Source organism: Pristis pectinata, chromosome 1, assembly GCF_009764475.1.
Source record: "Pristis pectinata isolate sPriPec2 chromosome 1, sPriPec2.1.pri, whole genome shotgun sequence".
In the NCBI taxonomy this organism is placed as follows: domain Eukaryota; kingdom Metazoa; phylum Chordata; class Chondrichthyes; order Rhinopristiformes; family Pristidae; genus Pristis; species Pristis pectinata.
The window spans coordinates 142,922,069-142,946,474 of record NC_067405.1 but is presented as its reverse complement, the minus strand read 5'-3'; the positions used below and the strand labels follow the sequence as shown (position 1 = coordinate 142,946,474).

Below are 24,406 nucleotides of genomic sequence, written 5' to 3'. Positions count from 1 at the left end.
TCTTCCTGTCATTGATACGCGACACGGGTAGTAGTCCTGAGATTACTACCCTTGAGGTCCTACTTTTCAACCTTCTCCCTAATGCCTTGTATTCCTCCTTCAGGACCTCTTCTCTTTTCCTACCTACATCATTGGTACCTACATGTACCAAGATTTCTGGCTGCTCACCCTCCCCCCTCAGAATATTCTCGACACGGTCTGTGATATCCCGTACCCTGGCACCAGGGAGGCAACACACCATCCGAGACTCATTATCGCTATCGCAGAATCTGCTATCCGTACCCCTTACTATCGAATCCCCAATAACCACTGCATGTCTCTTCCTCTGCTGGACCACTGCATGTCTCTTCCTCTGCTGGACCACAGTATCAGACACGGTGCCAAGGTCCTGGCTGCTGAGGTCTTCCTCTATGAAGTCATCCTCTCCAACCGAATCTAAAATGAGATATCGGTTTTTGAGGGGGACTGCCACTGAGGTGCTGTCTACATAATCTTTATAACTCCTGTCTATCTCCTGCTCGCTCTCCCTAACCAACCGAAGGTCATCCAGCTGCTGCTCCAGACTCTCAATCCGTTCCTTGAGGAGCCGCATCTCGGTGCACTTTGCGCAGATGTAGTTATCAGGGAGTCTGGTCGTCTCCCAGGGTAAAAACAGTTATCAATGAATAAATCGTGGAAACATGTTATTCCCTTCATTTTCCATAAAGAAAAAGCTAAGTCGATTCTGGATGGTTGAAAGAAAAAATTAGATTGAATGGGGCTTGATAAATTAAACTTATTCAATCCAAAGAATTTATGGAATTGAAACCATATTCGTATTGTATGTTTAACTATTGGGTTAGTCATTTGTTTACTCAATTTAGTAAGTGCAAAAGGGAGTGAGTCTCCTAAAATAGAAACTAATGAAAATCCTTGCACTGATTCATACTCAAGGTATACCCATTTGGGACATTGAATTACATCTAAATCTCGTGCCCAAAAAATTAAATATCTGACATTAATTGCCCAGTAATATAATCTAAGGTTAGGCAAAGCCATGCCACCATCCTTTTTTAATTTTTGTAAATATTTCTTACTTAACCTTGGGTTTTTATTCTGCCATATATATGAAAGAATTTTAGAATCAATAGTGTCAAAAAAAGATTTTGGGATGAAAGTTGGAATCGCCTGAAATAGATATAGAAATTTTGGTAAAATATTCATCTTAACTGCATTAATTCGACCTATCAATGATAGGGATAATGGGGACCATTTTGTAAATAATTGTTTAACATGATCAATTAAAGGTAACAAGTTAACTTTAAACAGGTCCTTATTCTTCTTGGTAATTTTAACATTCAAATACATAAAATGGTCTGTTACTAATCTAAATGGTAATTGCCTATAAATTGGGGTTTGCACATTTAATGGAAAGAGTTCACTCTTATTAAGATCTAATCTATAACCGGAAAAAGCACTAAACTGAGGAAGCAGTGATAATACTGCAGGGATGGATTCCTCCGGGTTAGAAATATAAAGTAACAAGTCATCTACATATAGAGATACCTTATGAATCCCCTGTCCACGAGTGATACCAAATATGTTAAAAGAATCCCGAAGGGCAATTGCCAAGGGTTCCAAAGCAATACCGAATAATAAAGGACTTAGAGGGCAACCCTGTCTGGTACCTCGAAAAAGCCTGATCAGACGGGATCTCTGATTATTAGTAAGTATTGAAGCCATAGGTGTATGCTAAATCAATTTGATCGCAGATATAAAATTGGGACTAAAATTACATTTCTCGTGTATTAAATAAATATTCCCATTCAACTCTATCAAACTCCTTTTCAGCATCTAATGAAATAACACATTCTGGAATTTTAGATGAGGAGGTATATATAATATTCATTAACCTCCTAATGTTAAAATGCAAATAATGATTGTGGATAAATCCTGTTTGGTCATCAGAAATAATTTGTGGAAGAACCTTTTCCAATCTAGAAGCCAATATTTTGGAAAATATTTTGGAATCCAAATCCCAGAATTCTATATACTTTGCTGGTATTCAGCTATACAATAAATCCAGTTTCAAAACCTGAAATATTTGTCTCTATGACATAATGGTGACTTTTCTATATATAATACCCTATTTCCAAGAAGCTTTTATAATTCATCTCCAAAATTTCAGCGAATGACAACTGGTTTACTTTTTCTTTTGCATATTTTTCATTCTAAGGTAAGATAAATTGTAAAGCTGTTAAATGTGAAATAATTTTCTAATTTTTTTGCAGTATGTTGAAAGATTAAAAAATCAGCCAATGGTTATATTTCTCCTTCACAGATAATCTGGGGTGTTACTTGCCAAGCTAGTTAAGATATTCTGAAAGTCTGCATACTTTTTTGTATATTGGGATTGAAGAGACGTGGTTTAAATTGTGGAGGTGAAATGCATTTGGAACTTGTGAGAGCAACCTTTTGGTTACATAATACTTCATGAAGAATATCCCTTGGATACAGCCAGCTTTCACCCATTCTTTGAATCCTGTTAGATCATAAACATTTTCTACAGCATGGGAACTTCATTGATTTTCTTTTCCTTTGAAGGGAAGTGCATGTCTAAGACTCTTTTAATGTGGTGTTTGATCTGCCTTAAAACACCCAAAGCTTTTAGTCTTCTTGTAAAGGGGCCTTTAGGGAAGAGTGACAATAATATAATGAAATTTTACATCGTGTTTGAAAATGCTGTACTTCAATCCAAAACCAGGGTCTTAAATCTAAACAAAGGAAACCATGAACATATAAGAGGGCAGTTGGCTGTAGTTGATTGGGGAAAATACATTGAAAGATATAACACAGGACAGGCAATGGCTAGCATTTAAAGAAGTATTGTAACATTTGCAGAAAAAAATATAAACAAATATGAACCTTTAAGGCATAAGCCCAGCAGGAAAAGTGATCCTTCTGAGGCTGACAGGAGGAATGAAAGATTACTAAATGCAAGAAAGAGGCTTACAAAATTGCCAGAAACAGTAGCAGGCTTGAGGATCAGGAGCACTTTAGAACTCATCAAAGGAGGACCAGGAAAAAACAGCAAGATAGACAAAGAGAATAAACTGGTAAGAAACATAAATATGGATTGTAAGGTACATAAAGGAAAAGATTAGTGTCATATAGACAGAAATGGGTGAATTTATAATGGGGATTTGGGCAGTGATAGAGAAGTTAAACAACTACTTTGTATCTGTCTTCACAGAAGAAGACACCAAACACCTGCCAGAAATACCAGACACCAAAGGTCGAGCAAGAATGAGGAACTGAAGGAAATAATAATGGTTTAAAAAGCATACACAAGATTTGGTGAGACTAAAAGCCAATAGATTTGAAAGACCTAATAATCAACATCCCAGTGTTATGGAAGAGGTGGCTACAATTAAAGAGGTGCACTTTGGTGCACAAAGCAGAAAAGTAGAGTATTTTTTAAGTGTTGAGATTGAGTAATGTTGATGTCCTTGTACACAAGTGATTGAAAGCCAACATGCAGATGCAGCAAATTATTAAGAAGGCAAATGGAATTTTAGCCTTTATGAGAGTATTTGAGTACACGAGTAGAGGTCTTACTGCAATCGCAGGGTCTTGGTGAGACCATACTTGGAACTATGGTTTTGGTCTCTGAACTTAAAATAAGGATAAACTCGCCAAAGACAGAGTATAGTGAATATGCACTGGATTGGTTTCTGGGATGGGAGTTTTGTATTTATCATGATACGGAAGAAAGCCATTTTGGTCATTAGTCCATGCTGGCTCTCGGGAGCAATCCCATTAGTCACATTGCTCTTGTACCGGGCAGGTACGGTAGTGTAGCGGTTAGCGTAACACTATACAGCGCAGGTGACCCGGGTTCAATTCCGGCCACTGTCTGTAAGAAGTTGTACGTTCTCCCCGTGTCTGCGTGGGTTTCCTCCTACATTCCAAAGACATATGGGTTAGGAAGTTGTGGGCATGCTATGTTGGCGCCAGAAGCGTGGCGACACTTGCGGTCTGCCCCCAGAACACTGCGCAAAAGGGGCATTTCACTGTGTGTTACGATGTACATGTGACTAATAAAGATAGCTAATCTAATCTAATCTAATCTACTTGTTCCTGTATATCCCTGCAATTTATCCTTTTTCACACATGTGCAGCAACCTCCCCTTGCTTCCTCTATTTGCTATTAATTTACAGTAGCCATTTAATCAACCAACATGTCTTTGTGATGTAGGGGAAACTGGAGCACCAGGAGGAGACCCATGTGGTGCAGATGAGAATATGCAAATACTGCACAGATAACTTCTGAGGTCAGGATCAAACCCTGATCCCTGGAGCTCTGAGGCAGCAGCTCTAACTGCTGTGTCATCATGCTACCCACTTGCTGAATGAGGAAAGACCGAGTAGACTAAGCTTGTGTTCTCAGTAGTTTAAAAGAATGAGGGAAGGTCTCATTGAAACCTACAGAACTGTTAAGGGTTCGGCAGGCTGGATGACAGGAGGATTTTTCCATGAATGAGTAGTTTAGAACCACTAGACCAAGTCTCAGGATAAGGAGTGGGCCATTTAGTACTGAGATGACGAGAAATCTCTCTGCTCAGAGGGTGTTGGATCTCAATTCTGGAAGGCTGAGTTCTGCAAAGATTCACAAACTGGCTCCTGGGATGATGATATCTGCCATATGAGAAGAGGTTGAGTAGGTCTTTATTTATAGTTTAGAAGAATGAGAGGTCAATGAAATATGCAAAGTTCTTGGAGGGCTTGAAAGTTAGAGGTGTGAGGAACTTAGAACTAGCAATAGGCCATTTAGGATGGAAATGAGGAGAGATTTATTCACTTCGAGGGTGGTGAATCTTTGAAATTCTCTACCCTGAAGGGCTGTGAATGTTTAGCCATTGACTGCATTCAAATCTGAGATCAATAGATTTCTAGATAATAATAGAATCCAAGGATATTTAGACGGGGCAGGAGTATGGCAGTGAAGATCAGCTGTGATCTTTTTGAATGGCGGAGCATGCCAAATCTTGCTTCTCCAATTTCTTATGTTCTCAAAATGCTCTGTAGATCATTGGAGAGAAAAAAAAGTTAATGTTAGGTACTGCCAGTTTGAGAGAATTCAGGTTTTATGTCACTGTGTGAATGATTCAGTGATAACCTGCTCAATTTGGTCTTCATCTATTTCATTTAAATGTGTATTCCCAACCGATTTTTGGCATGTAACTTAACACGGTAATTCCCATGTTCTCTCTTACATTTCTTTTGACGTATATTATTTCTTTCAGCACCTTTCCCAAGGTGGCACATCAAATCCTGACAGTACCAGCATAGTCTTTTCATTTTCTTTGGCAGACCTGTCAAACAAAATGTACAGTGTAGATTAAATTGAAATGATGCTAGTAACTCACATCAGTCTCTCTTTGCCTATAAATTAAATTCTTCATTCCAAACGTTGTAGGGGTAGAGAAATAAAAGTGGGAAATACTCAACAGGTTTAGAGAGGGTAACATTTTAGGTCAATAACCTCTCATCAGAACATAAAGTAATTGATTTAAAACACTAACTCTTTTTCAGAGATGTTCTCTGACTTGTGTATTTTTGGCATTTTCGAATTATTTCAGATTTTCAGTTTAGCTCAATGGAGGAATCGTTTGTTGAAGAAGAAACTTCAGATACGGTATTTGTTCAAATAAAGTTCTAATATCTTGGTGCTGAGTCTTTAGGCCCCACTCAATTAGATTAGTATAGTCAGACATTGAGTATTCTGACAGTTAATCTAGCCTGTTTGGATTTTGGATTTGATTTTTCAGGTCTTGATGGGGATAAGAAATTATTGACACCAGTTGACTCTGGATAATAGTCTCAAAAATCTAATGCTCATTCCCTTTAATGTAAGATAGGAAAGTCTCTGTCCCTGGAGTCATGCTATTATATTTCTGATTATTTTGGCTTATTTCATTTGTCTACCTGGTAATACCCACAATAATCAAACAAAGCAGGCAGTATTTGAATAAACTAACTGCTAAATTGGGAGTAGGGCAGATTGCACTGTGTAGTGTTTGTTGCTTCAGTGGGTTTGTGGTCATTTTTCAAGCTTAACTACATTGACTCGTGTAGTAAATTGTCATCTTTTGTTGAAAGGTGGTGCATTGATGATGGAATTTGTTATTGCCTCTTGTGTGTCAGTGTTGCTTTTGGCTATCAGAGGAAAGGCGCAGATCAGGATTTCAAACCTAGTGCAAAGCTCTTGGTCTACTGGCAGCAGTGATTCTTGTTCTCCTGTATACTTCTGACTTAAGAAATGCCTACAGCAGGCAACTTGAAGCATGAGAGATACACCACCCATGTTGTCTCTGTGAAATTTTTCAAATCTATTGCTAAACAAAAAAAAAGTCAGTGTCCTCTCCAGGCCAACATTCCCACTATTGAGACCCCAGTTACAGTCAGTCAGCTATGATGGGGAGACATCACTGTTCAAGTGCCTGATATCAGACTCCCAAAACTGGCACACTATTCTGAACTCTGTCATGGAAAGAGATTACCAGGTAGACAAAGGAAATGGCTTCAGGATGTTCTCAGCATTTGCTTGAAAAAGACTAATGGCCTTATTGGCTCATGGGAATCCCAGGGCCTTGACTATTCAAAATGGAGAAGAAGCATATGGGATGGGTTTGAGAACCTCAAGTCTCTTCAGGAGCACAGAAACCCAGCGTAAATGGTGGAAAGAACATATCATCTCCCAAACTGCCCACATGCCTACCTAGTCAAGTATCACCTTGTGATCTGTGACAGATTCTGCAATTCTCACATTGGTCTCATCAGCCACCTCAGAACCCACAGAACCGGAATGGATGCAAGTCATCCTTGACCCCAAGGGACTACTGAAGGAAAAGAAGACATCGCCTGTATTAAAATAAGTTGGGTCAGTATATGAGCATGAGATTCTGTTAGTTATGAAGTACTATGCAAAATGCAGGAGTTGAGTCACATTGTTGGCAGGTATGATAGTTGCCTAAAATGCCGACACCATTAAGTGACTCTGCAATTTGCAAGTTTGATTTATTGTTCAGATGAACCCATAAGAAATGGCTGCACTGCATGTTTAAAGAGTCAATTTATGATGGATGGCTCACAGCTAAGCTTAAGAGAACCAAACATGCTTATTTAGGTGTTGCTGGGTGTCCATTGGTGCTGAAAGATGTTGAGTGCATACTGACACTGCATTATGCTGAGTGCTTGGCAATGCGATTTGGCACCGCAGCAAAGGCTGAAAATATCTTCCTGCACTTAGGTGCCAAGAGTTCAGTGTCATAAAGAAAATGGCAACATATTTGCACACATTGCAGTCAGGTTCTTTATAGGCTAAGGAGATGGGTAATCCACTGTACTGTCAGATTTTTTAACTTGTTTGAATATAACAGTGTAGTAATTAAGACCACCAAATTGGTAATCCATTAGACAGTGGGAAGAGCTCAGATCTTATTAAAGTCTTGAATTTAATTATATGAAAGAATGAACAGTTATAATGTCTGGGGGGTTGGGGCAAAGGAAGGGGTCTATAGACTTTTTCCTCCCAAAAGGACTAATGTCCCTGTGGTATTATTGGGCATTGCTCTGTTGAACAAAGGAAATTCTGATGCTGCATTTCTTAGGAGCTGTTTTCTCAGTAGCGTAAGAACAAAATGTACAAACCTTGTTCTCCTCCTGTCAGTTTCAGATTATGAAACAATTATGGAACAGTAGAGCTCCTTGACTCTCCTTTTCAATTTGGGCACAGTAGTTGGTGTAATAATGTATTTTGTCATTAAAGTCCTTCAGCACTTGGTTGTATTAATGGCATGTGTTTATTTAATATTAAAAGGAGCGTATCAATTCTGTACAAATCTTCTATGTTGTTTTTACATATTCCCTAATCAATGCAACTTGAACGTATACTGAAAAATCAAACTGGGGTGTCAAGAAGTAGCTGGAAAAGAATCTTACCGTTTTCATTCTTTTTGTAGATTTCTATTTAAATATAGCAAAGAATATTGAATATAATTGAATTTTCATTAGCTTGGCTGATTCTCACTACTAATTAGCTGCAAGTTGCCTTCTTTGCAAAAGAATGATCTTTCATCATGGTGCTACTGATACCTTATTTGAGTATTTTTTTGCATTTTGCTTTTTTTATTGGCTTTATATTTCAATTCACGGTTCTTTCTCTTGTCTTAATTCTTTGCACAAAAATTACTGTTTTCTGATATAGCAGGATCTAATAGTCCCTGCCCAAAAAAAGCAAAAAATTGCATGCTGACTTATGAGTAGGCCAGAATAAACTTTGCCCATGGAACAATTCTAAAACTTTGACAGATGTTTAAAGCGAGTCCCACAAGGCTTAGCCAACTGTCAAATCTTTGAATGGTTTTGAATGCTCCTGAATATCCCTGACATTCAGAACTATTTAACATCCATTAAGGATGAATTAAAAAAATTAAAAAATGTTAAAAATTTAGAAGGAGTAAAACCTTTAAGTGTTTTTATGCATGTAAATTACCTCATTATGTCTTTCTGCTGTTCATTGGGCAGATTTCCAACCAGCTGCTCAACAGGTGCAGTAAGCCTGTACTCTGCCCATGAAATTCAATATCAGAATGCACTTGAGGATCCAGGGATGAATAGTGGCTAGCAAGTTTGGGACCCTTGTGTTTGCAAGGGATTCTTGAACTCTGTGGTGCTTGCACTGAGAATTGCTGGCAGTACTGTGTTGAACTACCCACATTTCTATCAAGTTCCAGTCCATTGTTTTTTTTACAATGGTTGAGTGGGCAAGCAGCATGTCAGTTACTTAGTAGCCTCTGATGTCTATTTAAATTCATGGGTTGACAATAGAAGGCACAGCATGTGAGGGCACATTGGACAAAGGTGCAATTATACTTTCGTGTGTAAATATTACAAGGCAGTAAAAAAGTAACTTCCTATCAAATACGTTAAGCCATAACCTGAAGTTGTTTAGAGTCATAAAGTTGGACAGTACAGAAATGTCCTCTATGGCTGATTGCACATTGTAACCTGATGTTATTGCCTTAGTATGGCACTTGAGGCATTTTGTATGCTTTTCATTCTTCACTGTAAGGAAAAACTGTTTCTGAATAATTTAAGCAATTTATCACTTCTCTAAACACTTGCTGACCTTACTAATTTCCTCTTCTAAGTTTGCACTCAGAAAGAGAGGTTTGCATTTATAAAGCACCTTTCATATTCTGACTGTTCCAAATGTCACACAATTAATTACGTTTGCGGTGTAGTCACAGTTTTGTAGGCAGATGCTACTGCCAATTTGCATTTTACACTAAGTAAAAAAAACAGTTCAATGCCTTTTGGTTGATAAATATTGGTTAGCACCCTTGAAATAATGCGACATCCATGTTTTCCATAGGTCTTAGTTTAAAATCTCATCCAAAAGAAGGCATCTCTAACAATGCAACACTCGCTGTATGAAGATGTTAGAGTACATTTTGTTTAATTCCTGGAAAGATTAAACCTATAATATTGGTGAGTGGGCTCCTGCGATCTCAAGCTCACTAGTTAATAAAGTAGTAGGGATCTTTACTGGTACCATTTTGCATAAGAGGTGTTTGGCTAAAACTTACCAAATCAACCTTCTCCTGATTGGTCAGTGCTATTTTTAGAAGGGGCTGCCTCAATAGAAGACATTTGAGGAAACCTATGTTTGGAGTAAGTACCTGGCATGCTCCTCCCACTTTTATTTGGTGGTCTAGCTGAAAAGCTTCTCTAGGGTCTACATAAATCAATCATGAAGAATACTACACTGGTTTTCCTTAACAATATCCAGATATGGGCAACAGGCTGCCCATTGTACTCTGACTTCCCACATTAAAAGCTGCCAGAATACATCTTGGTTCTTGCTTTCATGTACCTGTAGTGGTGCAGTAAGACATATTTAATTTTCTTGTAGCTGGGTTCAGTTTTACTGTGTTTTTGTTATTGTGAAATAAAGTGGTGCTGTGACAATCACTGAAGTAACTGAGCCAGATCCAATTACCCTGTTTAAGATGTCCTCATAAACTAACCAGCACTTTTACAAAAAAAAAGGGCACATTGGGTGTGTGTGGGTCATTGTTATATAAAATTCTTACATTACTACATTGCCATGGTGTTAACTGTAACCACAAAGTTCAGCTGCTGACAGATGACTATAGCTGTCTTTATAGTCTGCAAGATAGCTGGGTGTACCTTGGCTTTTTAGCTGTAAATCAAGTATGATAGCAGAAGATATTAAGACGAGAAATTTTTAGCTAAATATTAATACCATTAAAGCTTGAAGCTGGCATGCATCAAAAGCCTCTACTGACAATCACCTCAGACATTTCTAGCCTCTTACTTGTTTATCATCTCTTCATCTATTTGGCTGCCTTTGTCCTCACTTGAAGCCCAATGGCCCACTCCATCTATTTTGACGACACAATTAAGCATCTTGTGCTAGTGGGTACTTTAAAACAATTTTTGGACAGATGACTTGATGTACGGTCAATCAGTCATTTATTGGATTAACATCCTTTCCAGCCATGTCACACAACATGACAACTGACCAGGTGTCAAGGTTGGCTGGTAGGATATACATTCATCTGTCCTTTGGGATTCAGCCAACTTGGTCTATGCTGGTGCTATCAAGCCCTTCCTCCACCTAGAGTATATTAGACCATCTCAGCCTTTTGCATGACTAATATATGTTGCTTTTCCAATGTAGATAGAAATTCTCAGATGTTAGTGTGCAGTACTTCGCAAGGTCAGCTGGGTGGAAATGACTTTGTTATGTCCACATTCAGTGCCTAGTTTGATGCCAGTTGACTCCATTATGTTTTATTCTTGCTCTGTGTTTATGTAGTGATTTAAATATCACTGAGTGGTTTGACATTTGAGGGAGTCTCGTGTCAACCACGTTGCTGCACTGGAGACACATACAGATCATATCATGTAAGTTTGGCATATTTCTTTCCCTTAAGGGAATAGGTGAACTAGATGCATTTCAAAGACAATCTGTAGTTTCACGGTTACCATTTCTGATGATAGTATGAACTTATGTCTCTGGATTGTTGGACTACTGGATTACTAGTTTGGAATTTTAAATCATTGCACCACTATTGCTAAGGTATACAAGACCATCACAGTTTAATAGCTATTACCACTATTTTTTGTCTTATTTTCTTTTAATCGTGCACATTTTCATTAATGGATTTTGAATCTGCGAGTTCCACGATGGAGTTTCTAAAGAAAGAATAATTTGGATATTATGATGATTTATCTTGCTTAAAACTATAACCTCCCTCAGAATCTTACCTTGTTTTATCTAAAGTTATTTGGTATCTGGTCAGATGAGAACTATTTAAACAATTTCCTACTTGATTTTTGCCCAAATTTGGAGCTAATTAAAGGGGTTTTGTTATTCAGACCAAGAATTAGTAACACTATGAATGATTTGCATGAAACTAATTTCTTTAAACGTAAAGGCATCTCAATATACTGCAATTTTAGCTTGAAAGCTGCTGCTTCTCTTTCATCATCAGGTGATAGTACTTGAAATAGGCAGTCTTGTCGGTGATCGTTGAAGATTTCAGTTACTGTGGTTTATCTCATTTGTTTTATTTGTGTGCAAATTAAAGTAGATTCAGGCATGCATTGTGGAGCACTTCAATGCCTTTCCAAGTAATTATTCTCTATGAGCTTTAATGATAAGCCTCATCAATCTATTTTAGCATGGGGGTATGAAAGTGCATCTCTTTGCCTGACAAACAGTAGGAATGTTCCTATTGGGATGTCAGAATTGGTCTATTTGACAACATTGTTTCTGCAGCGTGACTAGTGAAGAGTATGGTACGCATGGTTTTCCCTCCTTTCATTATCTTTAAATATGCGAGAGTTTCAGGGAGCCTCTCCACAAAGGTTTGAAAACCATATCCATACATACAATATTCTATAAAGAAGGGATCATTGGTACTGATCACATGACTTTTTTTCTTTAATCCAGAGATGAGGAAGGGACGAATGAGCTCAAATTTTAGTGCCCACACTGCTCAGCTCAACTAGTGTAACACAAATGAAGGATCCATTTTGGGACCCTCTCAACCTCTGTACTTGCATATATTCTAGGAATGTCTGAAACGTTCTTCTTGCTTTTTGTCCTGAACTAGAATCCTCTGATAAGTAGGAATTGTGACACTTTATTTAGAGCAATTCTCAATGTCTCAAGCATACTGTCAAATGTACAATTTCAACAGTATTAAAGTAAATCAACCTTGATCAAGACTGATGATGATGCCATTTTCAAGATTCACTGATTCCAGTCAGAAAAGGCATGAGAATAAACATTCCTGGTTTAGCAGGTTAAGAATGAGGGACATAAAATTAGAACTAGGCAAGTGCAAGTTATTTATGAGCTGATTGAATTGTGGAATAGGCTTAAGGCACTGAACTGTCTTCTCTCCTGTTGTTCTGAAATTTGTTTATTTTTCTAATGGGGGAAAGCAAGATAACTCTGAGGTTTAATTTACCTTAAAATGTTTAAGTCTGCAGGATCAGTTGATGAATGCAAAGTTTAGAAACAAATCTGGAGAAAAGAGAAATAAATTTTCTTTTCCCTTGGAATGTAGAAGATAATGCAGAAAGGAACAATATTTGAGTATTAATTTTGAGGGAAAAGGTTGGGGAAATTATAGCTAGAGCTCCCTGGCTTTAGAGACTAAAATATAGCAGAGAGAAAAAGCATCTGACAGACGCCAGGTTGTTAACACTGATGAAAACCAGTCTACATACAGAAATTTCCAAGGGGAAGTTTTAAAAAAAATTGGAAATAAGAAAGACAAAGATAGAGCATGAGAAAAGCCTGGCAGCAGCCATAAAAGGCAATCCAAAAACATTCCATAGGCCTGAATGGGAAAGGAGTTGTGAGAGGGCTGGTGGAACTGATCAGAGACCAGAAAAGAAATTTACTCAAGGAGGCAGCAGGCATGGCTGAAATACCAACTGAATAGTTTACGTCACCAAGGAAGATAATGTTGCTGGATGCTCAGCAAAGGACGATGTAATTTGTATGGGTTTTTAAAAAAAAATGATAAAGGGGAGCTACTAGAAAGGTGAGCTGTGCTTAATGTGGGGAACCTGCCAGATGGGATACAAACTAGGTTGCTGAGGGAAGTAGCAGAGGAAATTGTTGAGGCAGTGGCCATAATCTTCCAAGTTCTATCGATTCAGGGCCGGTGCCCGAGGACCATAAGATAGAAAACATTATATCCTTATTTACAAAGGGTGTAGGTATGAACCATTGACAAGTCAGTTTAACCTTAGGATGGGGAAAGTTCCAAAAGCAGTTACCAGGGACAGAATCAGCAGTCACTTGGACAGATATTCATTAATTAGAGAAAGTCAGAATGGATTTGTTAATAGCAAAACTGATGAAGTAACAGAGAGGGAAGTGTGGTTGATTTGGCATGTTAACCTCCACAAGGCTTTTAATTGTATTAAAAGATACCACATGATAGGCTTGTCATCCAGTTTGAAGGCCATAGGATAAAAGGCGCCTTTACAAAATGGCAGGAAAATTACTAAGTAACAAGAAATAGAGTAGTAATTAATTATTTCTCCTGATATTTATATTTTCTTATGACATAAAAGGAGACCATTTGACTCATCGAGTCTGTGCAGACTCTCATTGCAATCCCATTTCCCAATCTTTTCCTGTAACTATATCTGTCTCATCTGCCTGTGAATTTCACTCAGATTCTCCAACCTTATGCCAACATAAGGGAACAATTTGCAACAGTCAACTAACCTATAAAAAAAACAGCATGTCTTTAGGACGTGAGAAATAACTGGAGACCAGCACTGTCTCAGGGAGAACGTACATACTCCATACAGATGGCACTGGCTGCCAGGATCGAACCCAAGTTGCTGAACCTGAGAGGCCGTAGCATTGCCTGCAATACCTCTGGCATCTTGGTGAAATAATTTTTTGAACCTCAGGAACTGCAACGAGGGCCAATGCTTTATGGACTTGGGGTGTACACAGTGCAATTTTGAAATTTGCAGATGACAGAAAACTTGGAGGTATCATGAACTGTGAGGAGGAGAGAGATTTCAAGATGACGTAGAGCCTGGTGGAATAGGAGTATAGGTTGCAGGTTAAATTTAATGCTGAAAGATACGAAGTGATGCATGTTAGTAGGAAGAATATGTAATATAGAGAGTACAATTCTAAAAAGGGTAGAGAACCTGTGTTAAACTAAATGAAAATTAATCAGAACTGTTGCTGATGACATTTTTAAAATTCCACGGATTTGAGTTGGAAAAGTCACTGCCTCAGCTAGTTAAGAATGAGGGATATAAAATTAGAGCAAGATAAAGATATTAAAAATTGTGAAGGGTATATAGGTGGAGTAGATCGGGTGAAACTGTTCCCACTGATGGAAGGGTCAAAAACGAGGAGTAACAGAGTGAAGAGGATTTGCAAAAGTAGCATGTGGGTTTTTCGATGGACACAGGGAATTGCTAGGGTTTATGATGTATTATCATGAATATCAGTGGAAGCTAATTCAATTGTAGCGATCAGAAGGGACCTGGAAATTTATCTGATAGAAAGGATTTACAGGAGCATGTGGAGAAGGCAGGAGAATGGGACTGGCCGGATTGTTCTTGTATAGCGCAAGTTCAGGCTTAGAACATAGAGCATAAAACAGTACAGCACAGGAACAGGCCCTTCAGCCTATGATGTTGTGCCGAACTAATTAAATTAGTAATTAAATGCCTAACTAAACCTATTGCTTCTGCCTACACAACGTCCATATCCCTCCAATGTCCCCATCCCTCCGTTTGGCTTGAGAGGCCAAATTGCCTTCTGTGTAGTAACCATTCCAAGAGAATCTTGCTACTCTAATTGGAATTAATAATATCTAAATTAATGTATGTTGGCCCCAAAACTGAAAACTTGCGGTTATTTCACATTCATAGAAATCTACTTCATACTTTTGGCAGTAGATATGGATTATCATTCCATTTGACTGATTTGCAGTCATCTGACATTGTCAAAACAATTTCACTATTGGCCTAGCTCCATCTGCAAATCCTCCTCCTCCATCACCTTTAGCTGTACTTACTAATTGATATGGAATTTTGAAAACTTTTAGATTTTTGGCAGCATCTGGAACAAAACAACCTGCCTATTTGGCACACCATTCACCTCCGTCAGCAACCACTCCTTCCACAAACAGTGTGCCCTGTAGTCACTCGCTTAGACTACTTCCACAGCATCTTTCACACCCACAGCCTCTCACAGCACCTCTCACACCCACAGCATCTGCCACATGGAAGGACTAAGGCAGCAATGCATGGGAACACTATCACATGTAGACCTCATGAGGTAAGTTTGGACAGGCTGGAATTTAGGTGTGTGAAGAGAGTATGTATGAAACGTATAAGATTCTGAGGAGTGTTGGCAGGGTGGATGTGGAGAGGATATTTCCACGTAGGAGAATCTGGAACAGGGGTCATGGTTTAAAAATAAAGGGCCACCTTTTGAAGACTCTTTTGAGATTAACTTTTTTTCCCCTGAAAATCTCTTTTCCTCAAAGAGCAGTGGAAGCAGAGTTGTGGAATAATTTTAAGGCAGAAATGTATAGATTCTTGATTTGCAAGAGAATGTGGAGTTGAGGTTGCAATCCGATCAACCCTGATATTGAATGGTGGCACAGGCTTCAAGTTGCAACTAACCTCCCACTGTTCCTAATTTGTCTGTTTATTTTGAAAGTCAAACATCGTCCTGACTTGGAAAAAATATCATAGCTCCTTTGTCACTGAACTGAGTCCTGACATTTCCCTCCCAAAGGCACTACCGGGGTACTTTCACCAGGACTTCATCTGTCCAAAAAGGTATCTCACACCACCTTCTGAAGGGAAATTCAAGAAAAAATTCAAATATGGTTTTGCTAGTGCCACCCACATTCCCCCCCAACAAATTCCTGTTTGAAAAGGGATAGACTAAGTAAATAGAGCCAGTCAGTGCAACTTTGATGGTGGGTAAATTATTCTATGGAATTCTGAGTACTCCTTAAATCATCATTTGAAAGGCACAGATTAATCAAGGACTGTTCTCCCTCAAAATATTTCATGAGGGTGGCACATTTGATGTTGACCGAAAGTAGAACTGAAAATTTACCAATTGCATAAAATTGTGCAATATTTTAGCAAGGTGACTGGCAAGATCCCACAGGGCAGACTATTCAGAAACATAACCATTTGTGGGTTTCAAAGAAAAATGGAAATCTGAATTTAACTTTGCTCAATGGCAGAAAGTCAAGAGACTGGATGACAATTTGAAGTGGGATTGCACAAAGTTCAGGATGAGGTCCCTTTTTGTGGTACATTTCAATGATTTAAATTTCAATATAGGATGATTAGCTAGTTTGCAGATGATTCAAAAATTGTCAGTGTGCTCAATAGGATGAAAATTGTAAACTGTTGGTATATAACTAATTGGGCAGAAAAGTGGCAAGTGAAATTTGTTGCAGAGAAACCTGAGGTATTGCATTAAGTGGGGCGAGAAAGGCAAGGGAATATACAATAAGAAGCATAGAAAAGCAAAGGGACCTCAGGTTACACCTCTCCTGATCCCAGTAGATAGCAGCACAAATAACTGGAGTTATTGTGAAGGTATATTCGTATTATTGGCTGAGATTTAAAGTGAAGGGAGACCATTCTAGAATTGTGGAAAATGCAACCAAAGTACAGTGCAGATTTTTGCTTACCACAGCACCGGATGAATGCGACAGCACCAAAGAGGGTTTGTAGAGAACTTGAGGATGTTATCAGTACTACAGAGGTTTAATTAAGAGGAACAACTGGCCACGTTGAAGTTGTTTCATTGGAATGTAAGAGACAGAGTGGAGATTCAAAGTGTGTAAAATGAAGAGGCCTAGATAAGGTGAAAAGGAAGGATCTATTTCCTACAGTAGAGAGGTCACCATTTGGCAACAATAATTTTTTTTTAACTTGTTCTTGGGATGTGGACATCACCTGTAATACCAACATTCATTGTCCATCCCTAATTGGTCCTGAACTGAGAAGGCAGTTAAGAGTAAAGTACATTTGTAATTTTGGAGTCACGTATAGGTGATACTGGATAAGGATGGCAAATTTCATTCTCTGAAGGACACTTGTGAACCAGATGAGTTTCTAGCAAATCTAGTAGATTCATGGTTACCATTACTGTGACTAGCTTTTTAAAACAATCTAGATTTACTAAATCGCATGTATTTAAATTCCTCAGCTGCCATGGTGGGATTCAAACTCATTTCTGTAAATGTCTCTTAATGTAAATGGGTAATTGATGATCAGCATGGACACAGTGGGCCGAAGCGCCTGTTTCTATGCTGTATGATTCGATGACTCCGTCGAGATTTAAGGTAACGTTTTCACTTGAGATAGTTTATGATGGCTGAATGGCCTCATTTTTATGCCATAAATTTCCATGATTTTATGGAAATGCCTTTTCTGACTTAGCTTTTCTGCTCAATCTGTTGGTGAATTGGCATCTTGCACAATTTTAAACAGTTGGCATACTCTGCAGTTCTGCTTTTGATCTGCTTCTCTGATTGTTTCAAGTTGATGGTCAAAGTATTGTTTCAAGAGTAGCTCTCTGGGGGAAGTTGGTAACCATTCTTCCTCCTCTATATTCTTGCTACTTATAAATTAAATATTCTTGGTTTCTAACTGTGGAGAATGTGTTTGATCCATTTTATTATTTCTCCCACTTTGTTACATTTTTTCAAATCAAATGTTTAAGATCTCTAATCTCCATCAGGTTCATCACCTACAAGTCCAGTAAACCTATTATTAGTAATGATGAACTGGATGTAAATGCATGTTAGTTTTTACTTGTGTATTTACTATGAATTGCAAATTGTAGATTCAGTATAATTGAAGTAATATTTTTTCAATTCTGTAAATTATTTACAAGATCTGCAAACACAACCATTGCATGACAATAATGATGCTTTTTGGTAAGCACACTTTGTGGGAATGAAGGCTGGAACCTTATTGCAAGACCAGATGTGTAAATATTGATTTGTTCCAATGCTTTAGACTTTATGTAACTTCACGTATCTCCAAACTCTGCTTGGGGTAGAAACTTAACTTTAGAACTATTGTTTCTTATTCCAGACTGTACCTAGCTTGTCCAAATTGGTAATTAGTGGTTGGGGTTGTTGAGTAGAGAGAGGTTAGCTTGACCTGAGGTTGCCTGACTTGTCCTCCTTGAACAGTTTGAATCTTATGCAGAAAGTATTAGATGATGCTACAATAATTGTGACCAGTGCAGGATCCAATAACAACTTAAATATAGTGTATATACACTTTTCAAACGGGAACAAGACCCATAAATGCTTTCAAATAATGTTATTGAATAACATTTGACACCAAGTTCCTAAAAAGATGGCCAACATATTAATCAAACAGGGAAGTTTTAAGAGAGGCAATGGTGATAACAGAGAGTATTCCAGAGCATGGGAGCAGGGTAGCTGAAGGCAAGGCTACCAGTGGTGGAGTGATGAAAGTTGACGTTATCAGATTCAGAGGAGTGAAATGAGATGAGATATCTTTATTAGTCACATGTACAACAAAACACACAGTGAAATGCATCTTTTGCATAGAGTGTTCTGGGGGCAGCCCGCAAGTGTCGCCACGCTTCTGGCACCAGCATAGCATGCCCACAACTTTCTAATCTGTACGTCTTTGGAATGTGGGAGGAAACCAGAGCACCCGAAGGAAACCCATGCAGACACGGGGAGAACGTACAAACTCCTTACAGACAGTGGCCAGAATTGAACCCGGGTCCCTGGCGCTGTAATAGTGTTACACTAACTGCTACATCATTGTGTCTGCCCTTGCAGGGACCTTGTAGGGTTATAGAGATGAAAGAAGTTGGAGAATCTTAAAATTTTTAGATGTTGCCAGACCAAGAACCAGAGTCGTGAGTTATGGGTGAACTGAATTTGATTTGTGTCAAGTTTACAAAGGGTGTGGTTTTAAAAACATTATTGGTATTGGTATTGGTTTATTATTGTCACTTGTACCGAGGTACAGTGAAAAACTTGTCTTACAAACCGATCTTACGGGTCAATTCATTACACAGTGCAGTTACATCAAGTTAGTACAGAGTGCATTGATGTAGTACAGGTAAAAAAAATAACAGTACAGAGTAAAGTGTCATAGCTACAGAGAAAGTGCAGTGCAATAAGGTGCAAGGTCACAACAAGGTAGATCGTGAGGTCATAGGTCATAGTCCATCTCATTGTATAAGGGAACTGTTCAATAGTCTTATCACAGTGGGGTAGAAGCTGTCCTTAAGTCTGGTGGTACATGTCCTCAGGCACCTGTATCTCCTACCCGATGGAAGAGGAGAGAAGAAAGAATGTCCCGGGTAGGTGGGGTCTTTGATTATGCTGGCTGCTTCACCAAGACAACGAGAGGTAAAGACAGAGTCCAAGGAGGGGAGACTGGTGTCCGTGATGCACTGGGCTGTGTCCACAACTCTCTGCAGCTTCTTGCGGTCTTGGGCAGAGCAGTTGCCATACCAAGCTGTGATACATCTTGATAGGATGCTTTCTATGGTGCATCAGTAAAAGTTGGTGAGAGTCAAAGGGGACAAACCAAATTTCTTTAGCCTCCTGAGGAAGTAGAGGTGCTGGTGAGCTTTCTTGGCCATGGCATCCACATGGTTTGTCCAGGACAGGTTGTTGGTGATGTTCACTCCCAGGAACTTGAAGCTGTCAACCCTCTCGACCTCAGCACCATTGATGTAGACAGGTGCATGTACAATGCCCCCTTTCCTGAAGTCAATGACCAGCTCTTTAGTTTTGTTGACATTGAGGGAAAGGTTGTTGTCATGACACCATTCCACTAAGCTCTCTATCTCCTTCCTGTACTCCGATTCATCACTGTTTGAGATACGGCCTACAACGGTGGTATCATCTGCAAACTTAGAGATGGAGTTAGAGCAGAATCTGGCCACACAGTCATGAGTGTACAGGGAGTAGAATAGAGGGCTGAGGACGCAGCCTTGAGGACCAGTGTTGAGAATAATTGTGCCGGAGGAATTGCTGCCTATCCTCACTGATTGCGGTCTATTTGTTAGAAAATCAAGGATCCAGTTACAGAGGGAGGTGTTGAGTCCTAGGTCTCGGAGTTTGGTGACAAGCTTGCTTGGTATTATTGTATTGAAGGCAGAGCTGTAGTCAATGAACAATAGTCTAACGTAAGTGTCTTACTGTCCAGATGCTCCAGAGCTGAGCGAAGGGCCAGGGAGATGGCATCCGCTGTAGACCTGTTTCGGCGATAGGTGAATTGCAATGGGTCCAGGTTGTCTGGTAGGCTGGAGTTGATGTGTGCCATGATCAGCCTCTCAAAGCACTTCATGATGGTGGATGTCAGAGCCACTGGTCGGTTAAGCAATATTAGAAGCAATTAAAGGCCAGTAAGGCCATCAAACCTAATGCTTTTGGTCAAGACCCACATAACTGCTTCCTTGCAATCTCCCTCAATCCCTTTTCATTCATTGCCAATCACGTTTATCAATATTATTGACTTAAGGGAAAGCTTTCCTTGTAACTTATTCGCATTATTGGTTGGAGGAAAGGTTTCTTTGAACTGCTAATGTTGCAGAGATCAATCTGGATCGACTATCAGTTTCTGGATGTGCTTCAACATGTCAGTCTTAGGCACTGTTGTTACCAGTGGGTTTGAGATGGGTCTTAGTTTCAAGAAAGTACAAAGTGACATAACTAAAGGAAACTTGTCAACACCAATTTGGGAAGTTTTCTTAATTGGAATAATGTTTAGTTTCAGTGGATTTCAACTGATTTATTTTCAAATGGCAAACTTAAGTCTTCAGTAACACTGGGACTTGATATTCTCCACAAGTTTCCACGTATTTAACTACAGTCAATATGATAGCTGGTGAGTACGTTCTTTTCTTCAATGACTTGTGTCTTATTTATTTCGGCGCTGCTGTTCAAGTTTTGCTAGTTTAGGATCTTCCTCTATCCCTGACTTTTTCTTTTCTGATTGATTTTTTTTCCCCCTGTTTCGTTGCGCAATTGGTTGTTATTCAATGTTAACTTGGGTGTTGGTGGACTAGTTATCACTTGGTTACATAATTTAGGACTTTCATTTAGAACATTTTGTTGCTCTTCAATGCCTTAGGACAAAAAAAGACAGACAAGGCAATATCGTAATTATTCTTAATCCTGTCCTTGTGCAAAATCTGTGTGTGCATGCTTTTCAGCAGTCACAAGCAAACCTAGAGTGCTGAAGCCAACTCTCACAATGACTACCACCATGGCTCACTCCCATACCTGCCTGTTTTCCTGCATTGCATAGGTATTAAAGAGGAGAAAAGTGATCAGAATCAGGTTTATTATCACTGACATATGTCGTGAAATTTGTTGTTTTGTGGTAGCGGTACAGTGCAAGACATAGAGACATAAAAATTACTATAAGTTACAAAAATAAATAAATAGTGCAAAAGAGTAATAACAAGGTAATGTTCATGGACCGTTCAGAAATCTGATGGCGGACGGGAAGAAGCTGTTCCTGAAACGTGGAGTGTGGGTCTTCAGGCCCCTGTACCACCTCCCTGATGATAGTCACATGAAGAGGGAATGTCCTGGGTGGTGAGGGTCCTTATTGATGGATGTGTCCTTCTTGAGGCACCGCCTCTTGAAGATGTCTCGATGGCGGGGAGGGTTGTGTCTGTGATGGAACTGGCTGAGTCTATAACCCTCTGCAGCCTCTTTCGATTCCGTGCATTGGCGCCTCCATCATCCGGCCCACATTAGCTGTTCATTTTAGAAAGTAGTCACCTATTTGCATCTTTTTTTAAAGTAATTCTGGATTGTTTTACCTCCAGTAATCTGACTTCACCACATCTACCTGTGGCAGATGCATCTGCTTATGATAACACTGGTAGAAATGATTATTTTCATGTCACATTTTATTTCAGGATCTTTATGGATGTTGAATTTTAGAACAAATGCTACAAAATCTGAAGCATAATTTACAGAGAGACTTTTCATTAATAAAACTAGATACTGAACTATAAATACAGCACCTTGTACAACTTGTACATAGGTTCTGAGAGTAAAAAGAGAAGTACAGACTTGCAAAGTACAGATTGCAAATACATTGAACAGATTTCCTTGAGAGCAAGTTAATCCTATCTTGAATAGAAAGCTGAATAGTTATTCTGTAAAGAATAAATGTAGATGCAAATGGCATAATACAATTTGAAGAGCAGGTAAGAGAAAGTTAAAAAGAAATGGAAGTAAATAATCCCTGGCTTAATAAGTGTACTTTGCAAAGGAATGTTTGGTTTGTGAAACAGTGGATAGTTTAAAATCCATAATGGGGTGCTGATACAATCAAAAACAGACTGTTATTGAGTCTCTGGGATTGGTAAGGGTTTAAAAATAATTTCATGCAGAGTGTGCCGATCAATGTTATAGAAACTGGTCATAATTCACTGGATTTTAAATAAAGAAACATTTATTAACTCTTTGTGGTTTAGTAATAGTTTGAACAGAAATCAGGCTGTTAATAAATTTTAGCATTTGCGTTTGTATGTACATGTGTCAGAGTATCAGTTTAGGGTATTATATGATTAAAATAAAATGTTTCACTGAAATGATTTCAGTTGTTAGCCTTGCCTGCTCAATGAAGGTGTACTGATATAAATTGTGAGATCACATTATGTACAAAATATCCTATTGTGGATGCCATTCAGTTTGTCCAATCACAGACAAAATCAGTAACAAAAAGGGAAGCACATTTGATGTTTCATCCCATGTCCTTGTATAATCAATTAAAACTCCATGATATTAAGTGGTCTTCTAGTTTGCATTGTTTGTCATCTGGTTGTATTACATAAGTGAGACCTTCATTGTTCTAGCCTTGAACCATAGTTTCCTGTGTTGAATTTGATCTAGGTCAGTCCTTGAACTTCTAACCTTAAATGCTATCTGCCTCATTTTCACTTGGTTTGAGCTGAAATGAATATTTTGCTTCTTGTGGGAATTTTAGTTGCACCATCTTTACATTAGGATTGGGAGGAGCAGGCAATTTAAAAAAAAACTTGGAAATTTGAAACAAAAACAGGAAGTGCTGGAAACACTCAACCAGTCAAGCAGTATCTGTGGAAAGATAAACACCTTGACCAGTTCTGTTGTAAGTTTATCAAGATGTAATATAACTCAATGTTTCTCTTTCCACAGACATTGCCTGATATTTTGGACATTTCTGACATTTTCCTTTTTATTTCACTTCTGTGCAATAGCTCTGACTTGAATTTTATATGTCCCTTTGTGAGATCTCTCTCTATCTCTATCCCTATATCTCTCTATCTCTATGCTTGATGTATTAACCAAAAGTATTTGGCTTTTTCTGGAAATTTCTATAGAAGGTAAAGGTTATGATGTGGGTTAGTTCCGGATGAAGGAGTGTTGGTGTACGATCTTTCAAGAAGGTTATAGAAGCACTGGGTTTCTACAGGATTTTTGCTGAGAGTGTGACAGTAGTAAGATATCTTAGAGAGTCATTGTAGTCATTGAAAGATGATGCCTGGAGTACTGCTTACAGATTTGGACTCCTTATTTAAAGGAGGGAAAAACTTACATTGGAAGCTATTCCAAGAAGTCCACCAGATTGATTCCTGGGATGAATGGTTGACTCATGAGGATGGGTTGAACAGGTGGAGGTTAGAAGAATGAGATGATTTTCTTGAAATATGTGAGATTATGAGGGGGCTTGACAGGGAAAGTGCGGAGAGAATGTTTTCCCACATTGGGTGAATCTAGAACCAGGGGACTTAGTAAGACAATTAAGACAGAAATGAGGAGGAATTTCTTCTGTTGATTGCAAACCTTTGGATTTTATGCCCCAGAGAGCTACAGAGACTTGAGTCCTTGAATATATTCAAGTGCAATATAAACAGATTATTGGACCTTTGGAGAGTTATAGGAACAGGCATGAAAATGGAACTGAGTACAAGTTCAGATCAGTCATGATTTTATTGAATGGTGGAGTAGGCTCAAGGGTCAACAATATAGCATCCTTCTGCTCCTATTTCTTGTATCTTAATGACATACCAAATAATTTAACATCTAATTATTTTTCAATTCACTCTAATTGCATAGTCTATTGCGACAGCCAATTTGCACCCAATGACTCACCACAAACAACTAAATTGAACGATCAATTAATCTCTTTTTGCTGCAGTTAATTAAAAGCCCTGCTGCTCTTTGGACAACCCTGTGCCATTCTTACATCCACCTGAATGCAGAAACGGACCAGAGGTTTAACATTT

At 38.7% G+C, this 24,406-nt stretch overlaps 1 protein-coding gene across 26 annotated transcripts in view; it reads left to right on the top strand.

Annotated features, from left to right (window-relative positions):
- The window catches only part of foxn3 (forkhead box N3), a 419,393-nt gene that overhangs the window by 143,661 nt on the left and 251,326 nt on the right, over window positions 1–24,406 (top strand). For 4 of the 26 annotated variants that reach the window (XM_052012276.1, XM_052012266.1, XM_052012227.1 and 1 more), the window contains one exon: window positions 3,233–3,336. The exons of the other annotated variants lie outside the window; for them this stretch is intronic. The gene's annotated coding sequence lies outside the window, so the exon portion shown is untranslated. The remainder of the gene's footprint in view (window positions 1–3,232; window positions 3,337–24,406) is intronic. 26 annotated transcript variants of the gene reach the window in all.